Below are 21701 nucleotides of genomic sequence, written 5' to 3' on the forward strand. Positions count from 1 at the left end.
TGAATAGGTTTGAACAAATTGGCAGCTGAGTGTTACCAGGCTCCTTGTCAATGGGGCGTGTCCCACATACTGGGACAATCAGTCGCACCCTATTGACAAGGGGAATGGCAACGTTCAGAGGTCAACTTATTCATACATTTCCAAGAGGATTAGGAGAGGAATGGCACAATGCCGAGTTTTGAGAAAAGATGATCCAGGATTGAAACAGCACGGCAAATACACATATTTACTAAAACAGATGCGCTTTATTACTGTTGGAAGCTGCAAGGAAAATGTAGTATTACATGCTATCCATACGAATAAATGACCAGCCATGAACCACCTGGTCCTGCCAGAGAAATATTCTCCCTTTAGCGGCCCCCTGCTCTGTCTACTAGGTTGGGGCTTAGAAGAAGTGGTGCTCCTCTATGATATTCATATACCATAATACATTAACAACTCTTAAAAATGCAGTAAGAATGGAATAAAAATGCAGGTTTGTGATCCCTAGAAATAAAGGGGACAACCACTAAGGGGACTATAACGGCAGCTATAAGTGGTCGTCAGCCAGCATGTTTTACCTGAGTAGGAAACCTATATAGAAAAGCTAAATAGATCTGAAAAGACGTCACACAAGAGAAATTAACCCATGGAAATACGGTCTCATACAATACAGGACATTTCAGATGAAGACATTCTTTACATGTGGTCATTCTTCGAGGAATCTTCTTTCTGCCAACATGCAATGTTGGTTACCAGGCTCCTCTGTGGAACTATGCCCAAAGCTTACCACATGGAGCACTAAAATAAGCTCTTAAAACTTGGTTGATGCAATATTATAAATGGTACATGGTACAGTAGGTGGTGGCCCTGTACACATTTTGACTTTGGGGAACAACCGGCAACTGTAGAAATTTACATCCTGTAAAACTTGTATGGAATGAAAGCTCCTTCTCCTTTCAAAGTTCTTAGTATTTATTTTTCCACTCCACCCACATCTCCACCTTCTATTCTGGACCAGACTACTGTAATTTCCTCATTTTGACACGGTTCCTTGGAAAAGAACGCTTTGGCAATAATCCACCGTTCTGCTTTTGTCAGGTTGACTAACCGAGGGCAGACATTGGATAAACTCCATCGTGATTTGTCTGTGTTTAATAGCTTGCAGTGCACAAACGTTCCCGTGGTCCTTGATGTCAGATATACTGTGGAACAGAACACTTTAACTAAAGACATAGCCCTGACTTTGTGATTCTTCAAAATAACAGAAGTGACCTAGTACAAGCAGTTTCCTTGTCTCAAGTTAATTTCTGGATGATGCATTCACATAGGGGTTGTAGTGACTAAGGATGTAGTCATTCTGTTTAGTCAGAAGTCTTGTGTGTTGTTACAAATATTCACTTGTTTCCTAACACTTTGAGACACACAGTACATCTGCTGCGCTTCACAGCTTCATTCAGAAGTACGGGCGGCTATGATACTGATTTAGGGAACTGGCTGCCCTCCAAGGAGCTCTCTGAAATGAAACATAGAGCTAAGGGATCAAGTAATACTTCTCCTAGAACATGACTACAGTTGCAAGGAGGACCATCTGTACTCAAAGAATTAGGAATGCATTAATTATGGTAGAGGCAAAGAGTGGAAGGTTCGAAGGGCTATAAAGTTATTACGGATAATAAACCTAAGCCGACTGTCCACATTTATTCTCTGTTCTCTCTGATCTAAAGGGAATCTGTTGTTGGCATGCAATGTTTTATATGGTGCATAAAATTGAAGTCAATCGCACTTTTGGCTGGAAACCGGAAACCCCAAATATCTCCCTTCCAAGTTTTTCTTTGCAAGAGTCTCCCATTTCCAAAATTAGTCAAAGAGGGTGAGTTCGTTCCCTTTAGAAAAAAACGGAATCTCAGAATTAGTAAGTGGGCTGTTCAGGATGAACCCCACAATATGCGTCCATTATAATAAAACAATTGGGTGTTCCTAAAGTTGGTAGTTTGGTATATATTTAGTGGGGTACCAGATAAGTCCACCCTGTATCCTAATGTGAGGAGAAAAGAAGGAGGAAGTGAGGACAAGGATGAGGTGCACCTAGCGTGCTAAAGTAGGAAATGCAGAGACCGTGTGTGTGTGTGTGTGTGTGTGTGTATATATACTGGAGTGCAGAATAGCTTTAAAGGGTAACTAAACTTTTAAAAATCTTTTCACATGTCAGAAGTTTAGATAGGTGGGGCCCCCGAGCACTGAGACCAGCCACGATCGCTAAAATGAAGCGTTTTTGCCCTGTTTTTTGGAAAACGAAGTGAGCGGTGTAGCTCTCTTGAGTTCGTACACTGCTAGCTTGGTTTTCTGAGTAGAGCCGATCAGAAACGAACTGGCACTGAGCCCTTCTGTCGATTCGTTTTAGTGATGGGTGGGGGTCCTAGTGCTCGGATTCCCACCAATCAAAACTTCTGACATGTCACTGTGACCAATTTTTTAATAAAACCATTTAAAAAGTTACATTGTTTTATTTAAAAAAAAAAAAAGTGTTCAAAGGTTTTCATAGCCTTTAACAGTGCAGACAGAGCTAGGTGAGTAATTATTGTAATATTTTTATTAGACACTATGGGGCATTATACTGTGTGTGGGGGGGAGGGCAATGGGGCATTATACTGTGTGTGTGGGGGGGCAATGGGGCATTATACTGTGTGGGGGCACTCTGGGTCATTATACTCTGTGTGAAGCACTATGGGGGCATTATACTTTGGAGAGGCACTATGGGGACATTATACTGTGGAGAGGCACTGTTGCAGTTGCGTAACTACCGCCGTAGCAGCAGTAGCGGCTGCTACGGGGCCCGCGGCATGAGGGGGCCCGTGTCGCCCGCCGGCACGGGCCCCCACCATGGCCGGAGGCTCCGCTAGCAGCCGCTATGGCTGCTACAGCGGGACGCCACTGAACACTACGGCAGAGCAGGGAGGTATCTCCCCGCTCTGCCATTAACTGGTTCCCGGCCGCTGGCTGTATTTTTACGGTCAGGGTCCTTAAAACCCGAGCCATAGACTTTCTACGGCTCGGGTTTTAACTTGCTGCCCGCGCGATCTGGCAGCTGAATGTCGGGTCTCCGGCTGTCAGTGACTGCCGGGGACCCTGAGGAGAGGATAGAAGCAGCTTTCGCTGCTTCTGTCTTCTCTGATGACTTGTACACAGCGCTGAATGCGCGCTGTGTACAGGAATAGAGACAGCAGCAGCGGCGCTGTCTCTATTCCTCCCGGTGATCATGTGACTGGTCACATGATCGCCGGGTGCCGTTAGTGGCAGACTGCTGCTGGGTCTAATCAGACCCAGCACAGCCCTATTAGTGACAATCGTCACTATGAGAGGGCTGATTTCCCCTGTAACTGGGGCTGCCGTGCAGCTCCAGTTACAGTGGAAAAACATGGTGTAAAAGAAAGAAAAAAAATATATAAAGTTCCCCAAAGGTCTTCTTTGACCTTTGAGGGACAGACCATAGTAATCAAAAAATAATAAAGTGCAAAAAAAATGTAAATAATAAACACACATAAAATACCCACCCCAAAAAAAAAACGTCCCCCCCCCCGCCAGTCATTGCTGTAACGCTAGCGCTGACCCAATTACCCTAATATAGACATGTAATATATAAAAATTTACGGTAGACAATGACGATCACAAATAAAAGGTCTATTTTAGGGTAAAACTATGTTATTACCAAAAAAAATAGCTGAAAAGTAAAAAAAGCTTATTTTTTTACTATTATTTTCAAACTTTATGAATAAAAATTCTAAAATAGCAAAAAAGGATGTGTATAAAAACGATAAAAAAAGAAACCTGCATTGTCTACGGAAAAAAACGTCGCAAAAATCATATCGTTAGCCCAACAAATAAAAAAGTTATAGCCATTTAACTAACACGTGCTAAAAATGGCTAAACGGTGTCTGGTCCTGAAGGCGCAAAATAGAGCAAAAGACATGTATCCCCTCTCCACAGGACATGTATCCCCCCCTTCTCCACAGGATCTCCACAGGACATGTATCCCCTCTCCACAGGACATGTATCCCCTCTCCACAGGATCTCCACAGGACATGTATCCCCTCTCCACAGGACATGTATCCCCTCTCCACAGGACATGTATCCCCTCTCCACAGGATCTCCACAGGACATGTATCCCCTCTCCACAGGATCTCCACAGGACATGTATCCCCTCTCCACAGGACATGTATCCCCTCTCCACAGGATCTCCACAGGACATGTATCCCCTCTCCACAGGATCTCCACAGGACATGTATCCCCTCTCCACAGGATCTCCACAGGATAGGGGATACATGTGTGATCGCTGGCAGCGATAGGGAGAACGGGGGACTGAAACTCCCCTGAAGTTCTCCATCACAAACCTTGGACTTCCGGGGTCTGTGTCGGCAGCTCCGTAGAAATGAATGGAGCGCCGGTCGTGCTTGTGCGCATGCGTGACCAGCGCTCCTTTCATTTTTATTGAGCTGCGCAGACGCCGGAAGTCAGAGGTTTGTCATGGAGAAGTTCAGGGGGACTTTCAGTCCCCCGTTCTCCCTATCGCTGCCAGCGATCACACATGTATCCCCTATCCTGTGGAGATCCTGTGGAGAGGGGATACATGTATTTTGTAGGACACACTGTAGGTCGTATTTTTTTGGGAGGGGGGACGCTGTATGGCGTTCCCTACAGGGGGGGGGGGAACGCTGTATGGCGTTCCCTACAGGGGGGGGTGGCTGTATGGCGTTCCCTACAGGGGGGGTGGCTGTATGGCGTTCCCTACAGGGGGGGTGGCTGTATGGCGTTCCCTACAGGGTGGGTGGCTGTATGGCGTTCCCTACAGGGGGGGGCTGTATGGCGTTCCCTACAGGGGGGGTGGCTGTATGGCGTTCCCTACAGGGGGGGTGGCTGTATGGCATTCCCTACAGGAGGGGAGCTGTATGGCGTTCCCTACAGAGGGGGCTGTATGGCGTTCTCTACAGGGGGGGCTGTATGGCGTTCTCTGCAGGGGGCTGTATGGCGTTCTCTACAGGGGGATGTATGGCGCTATCTACAGAGGGGGGGCTGTATGGCGTTCCCTACAGGGGGGGTGGCTGTATGGCGTTCCCTACAGGGGGGGTGGCTGTATGGCGTTCCCTACAGGGGGGGTGGCTGTATGGCGTTCCCTACAGGGGGGGTGGCTGTATGGCGTTCCCTACAGGGGGGGAGCTGTATGGCGTTCCCTACAGAGGGGGCTGTATGGCGTTCTCTACAGGGGGGGCTGTATGGCGTTCTCTGCAGGGGGCTGTATGGCGTTATCTACAGGGGGCTGTATGGCGTTCTCTACAGGGGGATGTATGGCGCTATCTACAGAGGGGGGGCTGTATAGCGTTATCTACAGGGGGGGGCTGTAAAAAAGGCACTATCTACAAGGGAGGGGGGGTTGTGTGACACCCAGGGGAGGGGGGGCCCCAGTCAAAAGTTTGCTATGGGGCCCAGTCTTTCCTAGTTACGCCCCTGCACTGTTGGCATTATACTATGTGGGGAGGCACTATGTGTTCATTATACTGTGTGGGGACACTAAGGGGGCATTATATTGTGGGGAGGCACAGGGGGAATTATACTGTGTGAGGGGGCACTGTGGGGACATTATACTGTAGGGAGGCACTATGGGGGTATTATACTGTGTGGGCTGACTGGGGGGTATTGGCGAGGATTGGGCGGGTTTAGAGGTGAAGTTTAACTTTAAAAATGTGCACTAAGCGTGTCGTAGTTGTCCCTCTCTGCAATAGTTGAAAGTTACGAGATATGCATGTTCTCTGGAAGAACTCACATTGAGCAATTCATTGAAACACTGAAATTTTCTCTTGGTTAAGTCGTTTTCTGTCTGTTCTGTGCTTGTTGACCTGTGGGTCTCCTGATCTAATGATGTTGAAGCTGACCAGCTGGACTTCGACTCTGAAATAACACAATAGAATATTGGTCATTATAATGCTATTTCATTCCATATCAAGACATTGCGGGTTTTAATGATAATCAGAGACGTTTGGCTCAGTAAGTTCTTGTCCATCTGTGGCTGGCAGGAACAGTCCATAGTTATTGGCCCCTAGTTTATGTGATGTGATATATTCTAAACATTGCAAGATTTAGCATCACATCCAACTAGAAAATCTTTTCTTACTATTTGTGGAGTACTAAACATGTAAGTTAATATTATGTAATATCTATCTATCTATCTATCTATCTATCTATCTATCTATCTATCTATCTATCTATCTATCTATCTATCTATCTATCTATCTATCTATCTATCTATCCATCCATCTATCTATCCATCCATCTTTTTACCTGTAACTGTCCCTACCCAATCCCAATGCACCCTGGTCAACAAAAAGGACTCTGCCCGCTTCCTCCTTGCCTAAGCGTTGTTGTGTCTTCCCATGTTTGTTTGCAAATGGTTCCCTAGTTGTATCCTGTATCCAGTAATTGTGTTTGTTCCAGTGCGAAGTCTAGTGTCAGAGTTGAGTTCACCATCTGTGCCAAGTGTTGACTGTGCCAAGTGTCATCTCTGCCAAGTGTTATCTGTGCCAAGTGTCTGCCACGCCAAGTATCTGCCAAATCTTCTATCCAGGTACTCGTGTCCTAAAGACTATCACTGACTATTGATTGGTCAGCTGCTTCTCCGCTACAACAGAGCGGCCTAGTAGGTGCACAAAGCCGTGACACATTACACAGACAACCCATTGATTTCAATGGGAACTGTGTAATGGCTAATTTTCCCCTGTGGTGGAGCTAGGGAAATTGAATACTTGCTGCAAGGATACCCCACAGATAACAGAGAATCGATGGCGGTCCTAGAAACCCTGTGATCAGCTAATCGTCATGGTACCCTTTTGTCAAAAAGTCAGAAAGCGGACAGCTCCTTTAAAGGCCTGGACTAGTTGGCAGCTGTGAATGCGCCTTGTTAAACGAATAGGATTTCACTGAGTTATACAATTTATGAGACCCAATTATCTGCTACATCATGCTGCTTCGAAAGGGTTCTTGACATTGACTCTGGATGTAAATGGATGCATGACTCAAAACACATTAAAGTCCCAACCTGTGGCTGATGATGTCATTAAAGTAGTCATTCAGTCTTGGTCATTCCAAGTTTAATTGGAACTATTACCTGAGGAAGAGGGTATAGATTGTGCTGCGACTCGCCAAGCCCTAGGATTTCAAAGGTAAATGAATATATATATATATATATATATATATATATATATATATATATATATATATAAAATATTCCTACTCTGTCCTAAAGCAAACTCTTTGGCTATATGCAGCCCATACATATGGATAACTAATGTATAGCTCATAGATACATACATACTTATACACTGTTCCCCTTCACTATGGTGCTTCAGTATTATCACTGTGCCTTGACATTGATTTATGTATCTTCTCAGTTTGAATGAGGCCTTTTTTATTCTCGTTTGCTGTTGGTGTACCCTGCTTTTTCCAAAATCCCACAATTCCCTCTCATTCAGGCGCATAGTTATAGGGGTTGCAAAGGTAGTAGTTGAGGTAGTAGTTGCACCAGGGCCTTGGTGCTTGAGGTTTTATTTCCACATAGGGAGACATCATTATTATCACTGTCACATGGTAGGTGGGGGTCATGTTACAGATTCTGCAATGGGGTCCAAATAACCACCCCCAATAATATGTACAAGATAAACCCCAAATTTCATCCCTGTGTCAGCTGCATTGCATGTTGGTATGTAATCCAGCACTCGAAAGGTTGGTTGGTGCCCTGTGCAGTATGTTTTTATGGTGTACTTTTTAGTACCCAAATAACACAATCATACAATGGTCAAAAAACACACGTGGGATTGGGGTTACCAGCTCTCGATGCCCAGGCCATCAGGGCACCCCCTTTCATTAGTGACAGATAATGCACCTTGTGAAATTGCACACGTGGCACAACGCTGTGGCTAACTGATGTCCAATAAAAGGTTTACAAAACACAAAAGTATAAAGTGCAGATTAATAAGTAGAATGTAAAACACCCAAAAAAAATTATGAGACATGTATAAAGGTGAGTATGAATAGTCATGATACAAGCCCTTGAGAAAAAAAAATTAAAGGATTATGGGAATTTAGCTTTTGGTCTGTGATATATAACGGGTCTATGAGTCATCAATATGGCAGTTCTGGCACTTATACAGACTTCTCCATCTATAATACGCTCCATATCAGGACCTGAGTGTCTCCCTTTACTAGTTATAAGAGTTGCTGAAGAGGTTGACAGTCTATTCTGCGACTGAATTACCTCGGTATGCATTTACTGCTAAAGGAAATCTACATAAACTTTTGTAATTGCTGTCCATGGCCTTTAAAATGTCATAGTGGCCTGCAATATTTTTATATCTAAGCCACATGATGTTCAGTCAACTATTGTGGCCTCATCCATCCACAGGCCGGTCGGCAGAGTATTGATAGTACGTTTTTTCAAATATTATTTTTCTGCAGGTCTGGCCTATTTGGGGGATTTGTCTAACTCTTGGACAACTATTTTAAGCACAGAATCCAAGTTGAGTTCACATCTCGTTTTTTTCCCGACCTATAACTCAGACTGAAGGTAGTAAAGCCATATAGTGGGATACAGCGCCCAACTGCCCCGGCAGAGCGCTACTTGAAGCGATGTGCCTGGGGAATCCCCTGACGTCATTGTCCATGTATGGACAGCAATGTCAAGGGCTTTCAACTATGGTGTCCCAGATAAGAGCATCTCAAGCGCTCTGGATGGGGACTCCTTGCTTGGGAAAGCCCTTGATGTCACTGTCCATATATGAACAGTGACGTTAGGAGCTTTGAGATGCTGGAGTCCCCGGCCAAAGTGTCGTCAACACTCTGGCCGGAGATTCCGCTCCTGGGAAGCCCCTGATATTACATTTAACATATAACTGTAATGGATTCCATATAGTGTAGTCTGTCACACATGGGCTCCCATGTTCAAAAAAACATATACTGTGTAGTATCCTTTTTTTTGCGGGATCCCTCAGGATGAAATAGCGTAGTATACTACGTTATTCCATCCTCCAAAATAAAGGTGTATCAACGTATATCAGCCCGACCGAGGCCTAAAAGACACTCCTTTGGCTTCCGTCGGGCTAATGGAGCCCTATGGACACGTTTCGCATGTACGTAGGGAGCTTTCCTGATGTACACGCTAAACGAAGGGTAAAAATGTGATTTGATGTAGATTCAATTATAATATGTAATTAAATCTACACATAAGATACTCTACATTAGTTTTAAACAAATGGTTCTTTTTGAATATTGCCTTTTGGGACATTACTAAAAAGATTTTTTGTGAACTTTGAAACAGGGGAAAGTACATATATCATTTTCAGGGTATGTTCACACAGAGTTTTTTGCAGGCAGAAAATTCTGCCTGGAAAAATCAGCTCCGGTTTTTTGAAGTGTTTTTTGCCGTGATTTTTGCCGCTTTTTATTTTAGCTATCTCTTCAACAGAAAAATAGAATAACTGCAAGCTTTTTGTGCCGAAAAAAGCGTCAAAACACGTGTAAAAAATTGCGTCAAAACAACGCGTCAAAAAAAAGTCTCCCATTGATTTCAATGGGGTTTTTGAGGTGGAAAACGCCTCAGGATAGGGCATGTTACTTCTTTTTACCACAAGCGTTTTTTCTGCTCGCGGTAAAAAAAACGCCTCCACCTCCCAATCAAATCAACAGGAGTCAATTTCGGTTGTTTTTTGCCGCGGTTTCCCGGCAAAAAACGCGGAAAAAAACTCTGGTGAACAGGGCCTAAGGGTGGCTTAACACACAGCATGTTTAGGGGAAAAAAACACGTTTATCGGCTTTTTGTCCTGGCATTTTTTGCTGTTTTTTCGCGCCAAAAAAGAGTGTGGCCAGATGTTAGCTGGAAGTCAATGCTGAAATATTGAACTCACTACAAACATTAGTGCCATTTTTGTTTCTTTTGTCTTGCAATTTTTGGCTCAGTGGCGTTTTTTCAAAATGGCAGCAAGGGTTGATTTGGCTTTTTTCAACTCTAAAAAAACAAAACGCATGTGTCAATGTGTGTAGCATTTTTTTTTGGCTTTTTTGTGGCGTTTTTCAGGATAAATCTCATGTTGCAAAGATGAATCTGCATCACATGATCTTTTAATCACATGATTTGCAATTCCGAAAAATGTAAGAAAAAACGTAAATAGTAAAAAACATTATTTCTAAAAAAAATGCCCCCAAAAACGCCTTAAAAACATGTATCATTTTTTTTTTTTTAAATTTGTTTTTTTTAAATGCATTTTTTTGACCAAAAAAATTCCAAACCAAAAGTGTTTGCGAAGGAAGCCTAACCCAAGCTTTTCTTCGAACAGGACAAAGATTTAATTTACTGCCCTGTATCTAAATACCCTCACCAAGACAGTGTGGCTTGTTGGTGCCCCTACTCCTTGGCACCAAGAATGCAGGCACATACCCTGCCGGTCCTACCCACCTCCATCTGCAGCTCTTCTATAACCTATATAATTAAATTTGGTCTCCTGTATATTGAATTATAGAAGTCTCCTTTCTGTTTCATCTGTTCCTTTGCTTTCTTGCTCTAGCAGAATTCTCTATTTCATTTCCAATGTCAAATGATCTCCTTGCAGAGCCATCTCCCCATATATTGTCAGAGATAACAGAGCTGATTGCGACCGGTCAATAAATTACTTGGCCTCATTAAAAGCAAATATCTGTATCCTGTCATGGTGTCACTGACTCATAATGTGCTACTTAGAACCCAATGAATCATTAAACCAGTGAACAAACCAAGACAAAATACTCTATGGAGACAGGTTAGTGCCGCAGTCTGTCCTCCATGAATTTTATATCTACGCTGAGATGATGACTATTTTCCAGGCTGCAAAATCATTGCTGCTGCTGGTTTAATCAGGAAAGCAAATACAATATTTAATATGTTACATTTATTTTACTGGTGAGAGCAGTACTAGCATGAGATGTTTTTGTAGACTACTCCCCAAATACACACATTTAGACATATCTTGGTCCCCATTACACTGTTACCAATTAAAAAAATATTTCTGTCGAACATCAAAATGGTTATAAATCCTGATGGAACAAAATCCAAGAAAATGTAATTCAAAGGTCTTTTTAACTTGAAATAAATTGGTGATATTTTTTAGGTCCACATGAGAAATAAATAGTGGACAATTTATCAACCAATTTTTTTAATTGCACCGATCCGGCACTTTGGCTGCCTCCGGGCGTGGGGATGATGTTGCCAAAAGCTGATGGCTCCGGTCAAAGAATAGCGGCCGAGCTGCAGTACTGCAGCTTTGCTCCTATTCAAGTGAATAGGAGCAGAGCTGCAGTTCCGCCGAACGGCTGCTATGCAGTGGTTCAGAGCCATCTGCTCCCAACTCCATTTACTGCATCCCGTTCCAAACATCCGATGCACGGAGTCAGCCACAGTTGCGGATCGGTGTGGGGTCCGGATGTCGTACACGCACCGATCATATGCTGATGGCCTATCCGGTGGATAGGTCATCAGTTTTCAGAAAGTGGACAACCCCTTTAAGCAGATTTTTCTAAAAATAAATAGATGTAAAACAGCAGGGTAACAAGTAATCATAGGGGCCCATAGCATAAAATTGGAATTAGGGTCCAAGTGAATTTAAGGAATGAAAAAGTTGTAATTCATGAAGGCAGAATTAATTTGACAGGTTTGAGATTCACAGCCTAAGGGCTTATTCAGACAAACTTTAAAATAGTCCCTGTATTGGACGTCTTTTTAACGGCTGTCACACGGCTACATGTATTTCTATGAGGCTATTCACATGGCCGTTGTTCTAACGGAACGCGTGAACAGCTCATAAAAAATAGGACATGTCCTATTTTTGTCCGTTTTCACGGATCCATCAATAGACAAGTCTATGAGGGATCCGTGAAAACTGGTCCCTCACGGGGGCAAGTCGGCCGTGAAAAACTGCAGTTTTTTACGGGAAATTCGGCACACTTCATCTGAATAAGCCCTTATGGAGTGATTCATAGTTTGGAAATCCAATTTTTTAGAGTATTGTATGTGAGGCAAAATGTGAGTTGGCACTTTATACGGACGTATATCGTGTCTGGCATTGTACGAGTACACACTGTGGCGCGCACAGCATCTAGGAGCACATTGTCGTAGGCACTGCATGGGAGGAATACTGAGGCTGGTACTGTATGTGGAAAGGGCTGACCTTAGGGATGTGCAACATGTGTAATCGCACAGGGCACATCAGTCACCACTTCTGAAGGGGGCACCTTATGGCCTGGCATCTGAGGCCTGTGACCACCACATATCATTATATTAATTGTATAGCAGGATTATTTAGATAAGACATTGAATGGCACTGTTATTAGATTATTTTATGTTTGTTTATGAGTTGTTGTTATTTGGTCATGGTATATTTTTATTATTTGAGCACTGCCTGGTGGTATTTACTTATGCATTATGTGGCACTGCTACTTAGGCACAGTACAATTTATTATTTTGCAATGGTGCTGGTGGCAGCAATGTATTACATTGCTGTCTGGACCATATGAAAGTGTTACTTGGCCAATTTATGGCACTGTTATTTGGGCACTTATAATTAGGCAGTGTATAATATGGTACACTGTATGATAGTACACCATATTGGGAGGGGGGGGGCGCCAACTTAAAGCTGGTCCTCTATGCTGCACACTGGGAATGTCACTGTCTGGGTGCACATTGTAGCTGAATCAGTACCATGGGGCACACAGTGGCTGGCACTATATGAGTAAATACTGTGGCTGACACTCTATGGGGTACACTGTGACTGGCTCAGTATTGGGGATACACAGGAACTGGCACTATAATATACACCTCAATTGTTGCAGACCGCTATTTTGAGGAAACGGGTTATTTTATTAAATAGATCTGTGTATTCCAAGAAATAATGTACAGTCTACTATGAATTAAGAATATTAGAAGCCTTGTGTTTTTATATGATCACGGGACTCTTTGCTGACCTCTAGTATTATTTATATTAAATACTGATAATGGTAATGTAACCCCTAATTTAAAGCAAGGGCTACATTACCTATTATTGCCAACAGTTCCGATTTTTGCAGGGCAGCCCCTCTAAAACGTACCACAAAAAGGGTGGAGTTTATGATAATTTGCTTCTGAAGGGGACGTTCCTGGGTGGGAGAGGTGATGTTTAAAATGTCCAGCGATTCAGGATTCAAATGTTGGTAAGGCTTCTTTCACATCTGCGTCAGAGTTCCGTTCATGGGTTCAGTCGGAGATTTCCGTCAGGGGAACCCATGAACAGAACCATGACTGAAATAAACAGAAACTATAGGTTTCTATTTGCATCACCATTGATTTTAATGGTGATGGATCCAGTGGAAATGCTTTCCGTTTGTCACCGTTGTTTAAGGGTTCGGTCGATTTGACAGAATCAATACCGTAGCCGACTGCGCTATTTATTCCGTCAAAACGATTGAATCCTTAAACAACGGTGACAAACGGAAACTATTTGCACAGTGAAATCAATGGTGATGCAAACGGAAACCTATGGTTTCCGTTTGTTTCAGTCAGTGTTCCGTTTATGGGTTCCCCTGACGGAAAGCTCCAACGGAACCCATGAACGGAGTCCCGACGCAGATGTGAATGAAGCCTAATTTGTTATCCCTTATATATTACACATGGCAAAAATGTGTTATATTTGTAATTCTACATGCATTGAAAGAGACTGTCACCCCACAGACACATCCAATTGCCGCATATTGAGACAGTATAATACATCTTGAAAGAAGCAGACAATAAACAATATAAAATAATGGCTACTAGTGGCCACACATATTCATTCATTGTCTGCAAATTTACCAATAATTTACCGCAGTGCCGTTTTAGAAGCCGACACCGTCATTGTGGGAGAATTGATTTGTATCGATCTTCAGGCTTAGTCCAAAACTACAAAAGAAGAAAGCTGATGTCAGATGATTGACAGCCACAAAAATCTCTGCAAGGAGCAGAAATGTTCAATGTATCAGCCTGTGACCATCTTGTTAGTTTTCTTGCTGTAGAGGACTTAACATAAATATTAATTCCCTAATATAATATGATCATGCCTGCAGTACATTGACAGAATACAGGTATCAACAGCAGAATAAAGGAGATAAGATTTAACTATAATAGCTGCAGTAGGCATTTTAGGGAATTGTTATTCATGCATTTCCCTTTTTGAAGGTGGCTTTAAAAAAATCGTCTTTCAGGGACTGTTGATAAAGAGGATAGTCCCGCCCTGGAGGAACCTTCTTCTCTATCCACTTAAAGGTCCACTATGTAAGGAAGTATTTCTGGAGGTTCTCAAAACTAAAGCTATGTGTGATGAAGTAGTGATCATGTAGGCGCTGGTTTGGAGCTTTTTTTTATGGTGTTTTTTGCACGCGGATTTTACATTAGTTTCAACGACTGCGGGCAAAAACCCTGCAAAAAATTCCTGAAGGAATTCTAAAGGCCGATTTTTTTTTTCTGCCTGTCAAAAAACTCTGTGTGAACTAGGCCTAACCCATAACCATCCTAGACCACCTTGGATAAAGGATATCAATATTAATCCCTTAGTCACCCTAGACCACCAGATATATTAGGTATTAACCATTAGACCCACAGGGATATTACAGGAATATTATCACTGGCCACTTTACTACCCTATATAAAAATGTGTGACGTAAATGTAGAAAGTTGATAAAGTAAGTATAATTGGAAGTGAAGCAGGAAGGAGGGGAATTTTGGCATGTCTATCGTGTGCACCAACACACTTGGAAGCCACCCTTTATAAACCCTTAAGTTTGCCCCTGCATCTGGCATTCCGACCTGCCCTGCTCATTACCGCAGCACCCAGGAAAAGGAAGACATGGCGTTGGAGCCCAAAGGGGTAAGTACATGATAATTTAGCTTTTTCTTCCAGGCTTGGTTTATACTGCTTCCCTGTTTGCTTTGCTTGCCTTCCTTATAGGCTTGCAGGATAAGATATTTTCCCTGCTGTTTTGGCGATGGGCATTTCTCTAGACATCCGATAGACATTCCCTTTTTGTTTTCCCCAGATACCCCATTTGCTCTCTTTATTTTTACCCGCATTTGACCACTCATTTATCAACACCATACCAGACTGGTTATTCATATAATTTATGCATGGGTTATCTTCTGTATAAGCGTCGTTCACATCTGCGTCAGGGCTCCGTTTATGGGTTCCGTCAGAGCTTTCCATCAGGGGAACCGATGAATGGAACCCAAACTGAAACAAATGGAAACCACAGGTTTCTATTTGCATCGCCATTGATTTCACTGGTGACGGATCCGGTGCAAATGGATTCCGTTTGTCACCGTTGTGTAAGGGTTCTGTTGTTTTGATGGAATCAATACCGTAGTCGTCTGCGCTATTGATTCCGTTAAAAACGACAGAACCTTATACAACGGTGACAAACAGAAAAAATTTTCACCGGATCCGTCACCATTGAAATCAAACTTATGGTTTCAGTTTGTTTCAGTTTAGGTTCCGTTCATGGGTTCCCCTGATGGAAAGCTCCGATTGAACCCATGAACGGAGCCCTGACACAGATGTGAACGCAGCCGCCAGTCTTTGGGCATTATTGATATTTTAGATCTTAATCTATGTTGCTGTAGGGTGTTTCGACATTTTCTTCTCTCTGCCATGTATGGTCCTAATAGTTGTTTTTCACAATGTTCGAGATGATACTGTTAATGTTTTTATATGGAGATCTAAATCTTACAAAAACTGATTTTGCAAAAAATGACAGCTCCACTTTGTCTGAAGACTTTCTTCTGCATCTTAACATTGGCAAGCACTCAGCGCACTCTCATCCCGCAGTGAAGGTGTGCGTGCCAGCTGCCTGCACTACTTATACAAAGTCAACTGCTTCAGCTGCCAGGTTTATCTACTTCATGAGTTCCTCCCTGTGGGCTAGCAAAATCCTGACGGGCTATCATATTAGTCATTGGATACTAGGGGCGAGTTTATTTATTTCAGTATGGAATAAGTATTATTGATTATTTCATTTATATAGGCGAAACATTGTGCAGTCAGTTGTTCTGGGCATGATGAGGGCTTTCTGCAATGGTAACATTCTGTGTCATGATGTTCAGCAAGAATCTGCAATACAAAAGGGGTCAGTTCACATTGTTTGCTTGTTTGATTATGTTATTTTATAATAAAATGCACTCGATGCAGACAAATCTAAGAAAATAAAATAAAAATAGTCCCTATAAAGTACAAGAAGCGTTATTTTAAAAAGTTTTGTTAAAAACCATGGTACATACTCGGAATACCATGTTTGTAGAGTTCTACAGTAGCTAGACCTTCCTTCACCTGGTGCAAATAATCAGTTTGCTGTCCTAGGCCTCCTATCTAAATACCCTGGCCAAGCAGAGTGACTTGTTGGCCAACCTGCCCCCCCCCCCACCCCACACCAAAAATTTGCTAAGCCAGTCCTCTAACACAGCAATTTCCCTACCCATGTTTGACCAATATAGAGATATCCATATTTTTACAAAGGTAACTTATGCAGTTGGTTGTGGTTGTATCAGCCTGTTTCTGGTTCTGTATGGTAAGAAAAACGGTTATAAAACAGACTAAAAAAGAGTCGTGGCAGATCCGGTAGTGTTTGCTCTTCAGATATGGTCGATTGGCAAAAGTACTGATGATGCCTACGTGACCGCATTACTCCTCAGGTCACTTCAATTCAGTGCCTGAAAATATGTGCACGTGGACCTAGAGGCAGATTTCCCTTACTACTACTAAGAGAGTCCAGAGATTATTTGTGCATGCACGGGGTACTCTACTGCTTCTCTGCATGTGTTTAATTTTTCTGACTTTTCCTTCAAAACATCGGCAAATAATTATTTTTATATTCCTACCAAGTTTTATTTTGGGAATCTCTCATGTATGGAATTTGAGTTTCACTAATTAGATGTAAATCTGTAAAAGAAGAGTTATGTGTTTGTTTGTTTGTTTGTTTGTTTGTTTGTTTATATATATATATATATATATATATATATATATATATATAATTTTTTTTTTAAATGTAGCTTTTTATTTATTTCATTTTTTTAAAACTTCCCTTGGCGCACACTCTTCCTTCCTGTATTGTCTGTATAGACAGGGCAGCAGGGTGTGTGTGATTTATGGTAGCTACTGCCTCCAGCGGTACAAAAGAACTGTCATTAACTCGTCCACACTCTAATGATAATGAGATGACTCTGCTCATTTTGTCCCAGTCTGCACAGCAAAGCTGACAGTAGGCTGCAGAAAACACGAAATGTCAGCCTATTTTGCTTGCGCTGGTGGCCAGTGTGAAGCTGTAATATTTCAAGATTTATAGCCCTACAATTTTTAAAAAAATATATAAACCGAAAATAAAGGGGTTATTTGACTTGTCAATTTTTTTTTAGAAGAGAATTGTAATAATACAAAAAAATAATTAGCACTCACCTCTTTTTTTTATTCATGGTGAACCTACATTGACTCTCCAGCAGTCCTCCAGCTTTTTCTTTACAAGCGCCCAGCATGTGACCGCTGCAGCCAATCAAAGGTTTCAGTGGTCGCATGCCATATTCCAGGTATCATAGCTGGTCAGATAAACCATTTAACCCTTTCGCTGTAGGGACAATTTTAAATCTTTTGATATACAGTGAAGGAAATAAGTATTTGATCCCTTGCTGATTTTGTAAGTTTGCCCACTTTCAAAGACATGAACAGTCTAAAATTTTTAGGCTAGGTTAATTTTACCAGTGAGAGATAGATTATATATATAAAAAAAAGAAAATCACATAGTCAAAATTATATATATTTATTTGCATTGTGCACAGAGAAATAAGTATTTGATCCCCTACCAACCATTAAGAGTTCAGCCTCCTCCAGACCAGTTACACGCTCCAAATCAACTTGGTGCCTGCATTAAAGACAGCTGTCTTAAATGGTCACCTGTATAAAAGACTCCTGTCCACAGACTCAATTAATCAGTCTGACTCTAAAATCTACAACATGGGCAAGACCAAAGAGCTTTCTAAGGATGTCAGGGACAAGATCATAGACCTGCACAAGGCTGGATTGGGCTACAAAACCATAAGTAAGACGCTGGGTGAGAAGGAGGCAACTGTTGGTGCAATAGTAAGAACATGGAAGACATACAAAATGACTGTCAATCGACATCGATCTGGGGCTGCATGCAAAATCTCACTTCGTGGGGTATCCTTGATCCTGAGGAAGGTGAGAGCTCAGCCGAAAACTACACGGGGGGAACTTGTTAATGATCTCAAGGCAGCTGGGACCACAGTCACCAAGAAAACCATTGGTAACACATTACGCCGTAATGGATTAAAATCCTGCAGTGCCCGCAAGGTCCCCCTGCTCAAGAAGGCACACGTACAGGCCCATCTGAAGTTTGCAAATGAACATCTGGATGATTCTGAGAGTGATTGGGAGAAGGTGCTGTGGTCAGATGAGACTAAAATTGAGCTCTTTGGCATTAACTCAACTCGCTGTGTTTGGAGGAAGAGAAATGCTGCCTATGACCCAAAGAACACCGTCCCCACTGTCAAGCATGGAGGTGGAAACATTATGTTTTGGGGGTGTTTCTCTGCTAAGGGCACATGACTACTTCACCGCATCAATGGGAGAATGGATGGAGCCATGTACCGTCAAATCCTGAGTGACAACCTCCTTCCCTCCACCAGGACATTAAAAATGGCTCGTGGCTGGGTCTTCCAGCACGACAATGACCCGAAACATACAGCCAAGGCAACAAAGGAGTGTCTCAAAAAGAAGCACATTAAGGTCATGGAGTGGCCTAGCCAGTCTCCAGACCTTAATCCCATCGAAAATTTATGGAGGGAGCTGAAGATCCGAGTTGCCAAGCGACAGCCTCGAAATCTTAATGATTTACAGATGATCTGCAAAGAGGAGTGGGCCAAAATTCCATCTAACATGTGTGCAAACCTCATCATCAACTACAAAAAAAGTCTGACTGCTGTGCTTGCCAACAAGGGTTTTGCCACCAAGTATTAAGTCTTGTTTGCCAAAGGGATCAAATACTTATTTCTCTGTGCACAATGCAAATAAATATATATAATTTTGACAATGTGACTTTCAGTTTTTTTTTTTAATATAATCTATCTCTCACTGGTAATATTAACCTAGCCTAAAAATTCTAGACTGTTCATGACTTTGACAGTGGGCAAACTTACAAAATCAGCAAGGGATCAAATACTTATTTCCTTCACTGTACACAAACAAAATACAAAACTCATATTATACTCCCATACCGATATATTTTCCTAAACTAGACACCTGGCACATGAAAATCCACCCAGCACTTCCCACTCATGGGCGGCTCCATGTAATTTTGCGTCAAAGTGTAACGTTTAAAAAAATAAAATAAAATTTCATGTAAAATCCTGTTGCTAAAAGTCTAAAGCAGAGTCTGAGATGCACAACACCTTCTAAAAGTAAAAGTTCAGGATGTGTAGAGTTAATACATGTCACTTATGCCTACAGTATGTCCACATAAATTTACCAAAAATCTCCGGGATCCAGATGCCGGTAAACATTCGAGACACATAAGTGACAAATAGCCTGATTGGGTACAGGGGGGAAGGGATTAGATGTGCAGCTGCTTATCTTCTCAACCCTTTAGTAGAAAAAAAAAGACCCCCTAAATATGATCAGAGTGCACATACTGTATCTGCCCTAATTGGTAATAGGGGTGATAACATGAAGAAAAGTTCCCGTAAGTATGTGATCATGTGTCGCTGTTTAAAGGGTAACTAAACGTTTGACAAACTTCTGACATGTCATAGTGACATGTCAGAAGTTTTGATTGGTGGGGGTCCGAGCACTGAGACCCCCACCAATCGCTCAAACGAAGCAGCAGAAGCGCTCGTGTGAGTAGACATGTAACGTGCAATTATTGAATACGCTGCACCTGTCTAGAAAATCCCATGTTTATATGCACCTGAAAAGCAGCGGTCTCTGTGGAATTTATATCCTGGTAGCCGGAATGCCCAGGCAGGGTTTAGCTGCTTAGCAACAACACAAATTTCACATTGATATAAAAAAAAAAAACTATAGATGATTTAAAAAGCTATCCAAATGTTACAAATAGTCAGAGGGACACTTACTGGTGACTTACACCAGGACTAAGTTACAGGCTCACCATAAACATGTCTTGTTAAAGATCTGAAATGTATTAAAATATGAAGTGTGGATATAGTATGTTGGCGTTATGAGCCAATGAATATTTTTGGAAGCCCCAAAGAGATAATAATAGGGCTGTTGTATAAAATCACCAGAGATGGGAAATGTTTTATACTATGAGCTGGGGCATTTTTATGTCCGCTTTTTACAATCCCTTTTTGTTAGATGGAAACAATTCTGCAGGGGAAACAGGCAGCACCACCACAAGGGAAATTAAGTATTATATTGCGGCAATTGACATCTATGGGCTGGCCATGTAACGCACGGACCTACTGGGTCCACCAGAGAGAGAGACTTTTGCAGCTGATCTCTGCGCCCTGCTAACTGTTACCGGATCTGAAAGAAGAACAAGGGAATATTCATTTTTAGGAAATGGGTTTGACCATAGCAAACAACTCCTTTTAAGATGTGTTGGTCATTGTGTAACATATGCATAAAATGTTTTGGATGTAATGATGGAAATGTATGACATTAAGTAGCTACCCTCTATGGCAGGGGTCTCAAGCACGCGGCCCGCGGGCCGCATGCGGCCCCTGGGGCTGTCATCTGCGGCCCGCGGGACACAGAGCCGCTAGTATCGGCTCTGCTCCGAGACTCTGGAATTCCCTGACATCACTGTCCACATATGAACAGCGATGTCTGGGGCTTCCCCAGAGCCGGAGTCCCGAGCAGAGCGCTAGTATCGGCTCTGCTTCGAGACTCTGGAATTCCCTGACATCGCTGTCCACATATGAACAGCGATGTCTGGGGCTTCCCCAGAGCCGGAGTCCCGAGCAGAGCGCTGGTGTCGGCTCTGCTCTGGGACTCTGTGGAATTCCCTGACATCGCTGCCCATATATGGACAGTGTATCAGGGTCTTGCCCAGAGCCGGAGTCCCGAGCAGAGCGCTGGTGTCGGCTCTGCTCATGGACTCTGTGGAATTCCCTGACATCGCTGCCCATATATGGACAGTGTATCAGGGTCTTGCCCAGAGCCGGAGTCCCGAGCAGAGCGCTGGTGTCGGCTCTGCTCATGGACTCTGTGGAATTCCCTGACATCGCTGTCCACATATGAACAGCGATGTCTGGGGCTTCCCCAGAGCCGGAGTCCCGGGCAAAGCGCTAGTACAGGCTCTGCTCCGGGACTCTGTGGAATTCCCTGACATTGCTGCCCATATATGGACAGTGTGTCAGGGTCTTGCCCAGAGTGGAGCAGAGCGCTGGTGTCGGCTCTGCTCCTGGACTCTGTGGAATTCCCTGACATCGCTGCCCATATATGGACAGTGTGTCAGGGTCTTGCCCAGAGCGGAGCAGAGCGCTGGTGTTGGCTCTGCTCCTGGACTCTGTGGAATTCCCTGACATCGCTGCCCATATATGGACAGTGTGTCAGGGTCTTGCCCAGAGCGGAGCAGAGCGCTGGTGTCGGCTCTGCTCTGGACTCTGTGGAATTCCCTGACATCAC

The 21701-nt window shown here is 43.0% G+C and overlaps 1 long non-coding RNA gene across 3 annotated transcripts in view; it reads right to left on the minus strand.

The window, feature by feature from the left end:
* Positions 1-246: 246 nt before the first annotated feature.
* The window catches only part of LOC142656462 (uncharacterized), a 30549-nt gene continuing 9094 nt past the window's right edge, over positions 247-21701 (minus strand). The window contains exons 3-5 of one of the 3 annotated variants that reach the window (XR_012849682.1): positions 13885-13960; positions 5798-5922; positions 247-1865 (exon numbers count right to left, since the gene is read on the minus strand). This is a non-coding gene — a long non-coding RNA (uncharacterized LOC142656462). Of the gene's footprint in view, positions 1866-5797; positions 5923-13873; positions 13961-21701 lie in introns of all 3 variants that reach the window. The other 2 variants (XR_012849681.1, XR_012849683.1) reach the window with 2 other exon arrangements.

Source organism: Rhinoderma darwinii, chromosome 6 (genome assembly GCF_050947455.1).
Source record: "Rhinoderma darwinii isolate aRhiDar2 chromosome 6, aRhiDar2.hap1, whole genome shotgun sequence".
In the NCBI taxonomy this organism is placed as follows: domain Eukaryota; kingdom Metazoa; phylum Chordata; class Amphibia; order Anura; family Rhinodermatidae; genus Rhinoderma; species Rhinoderma darwinii.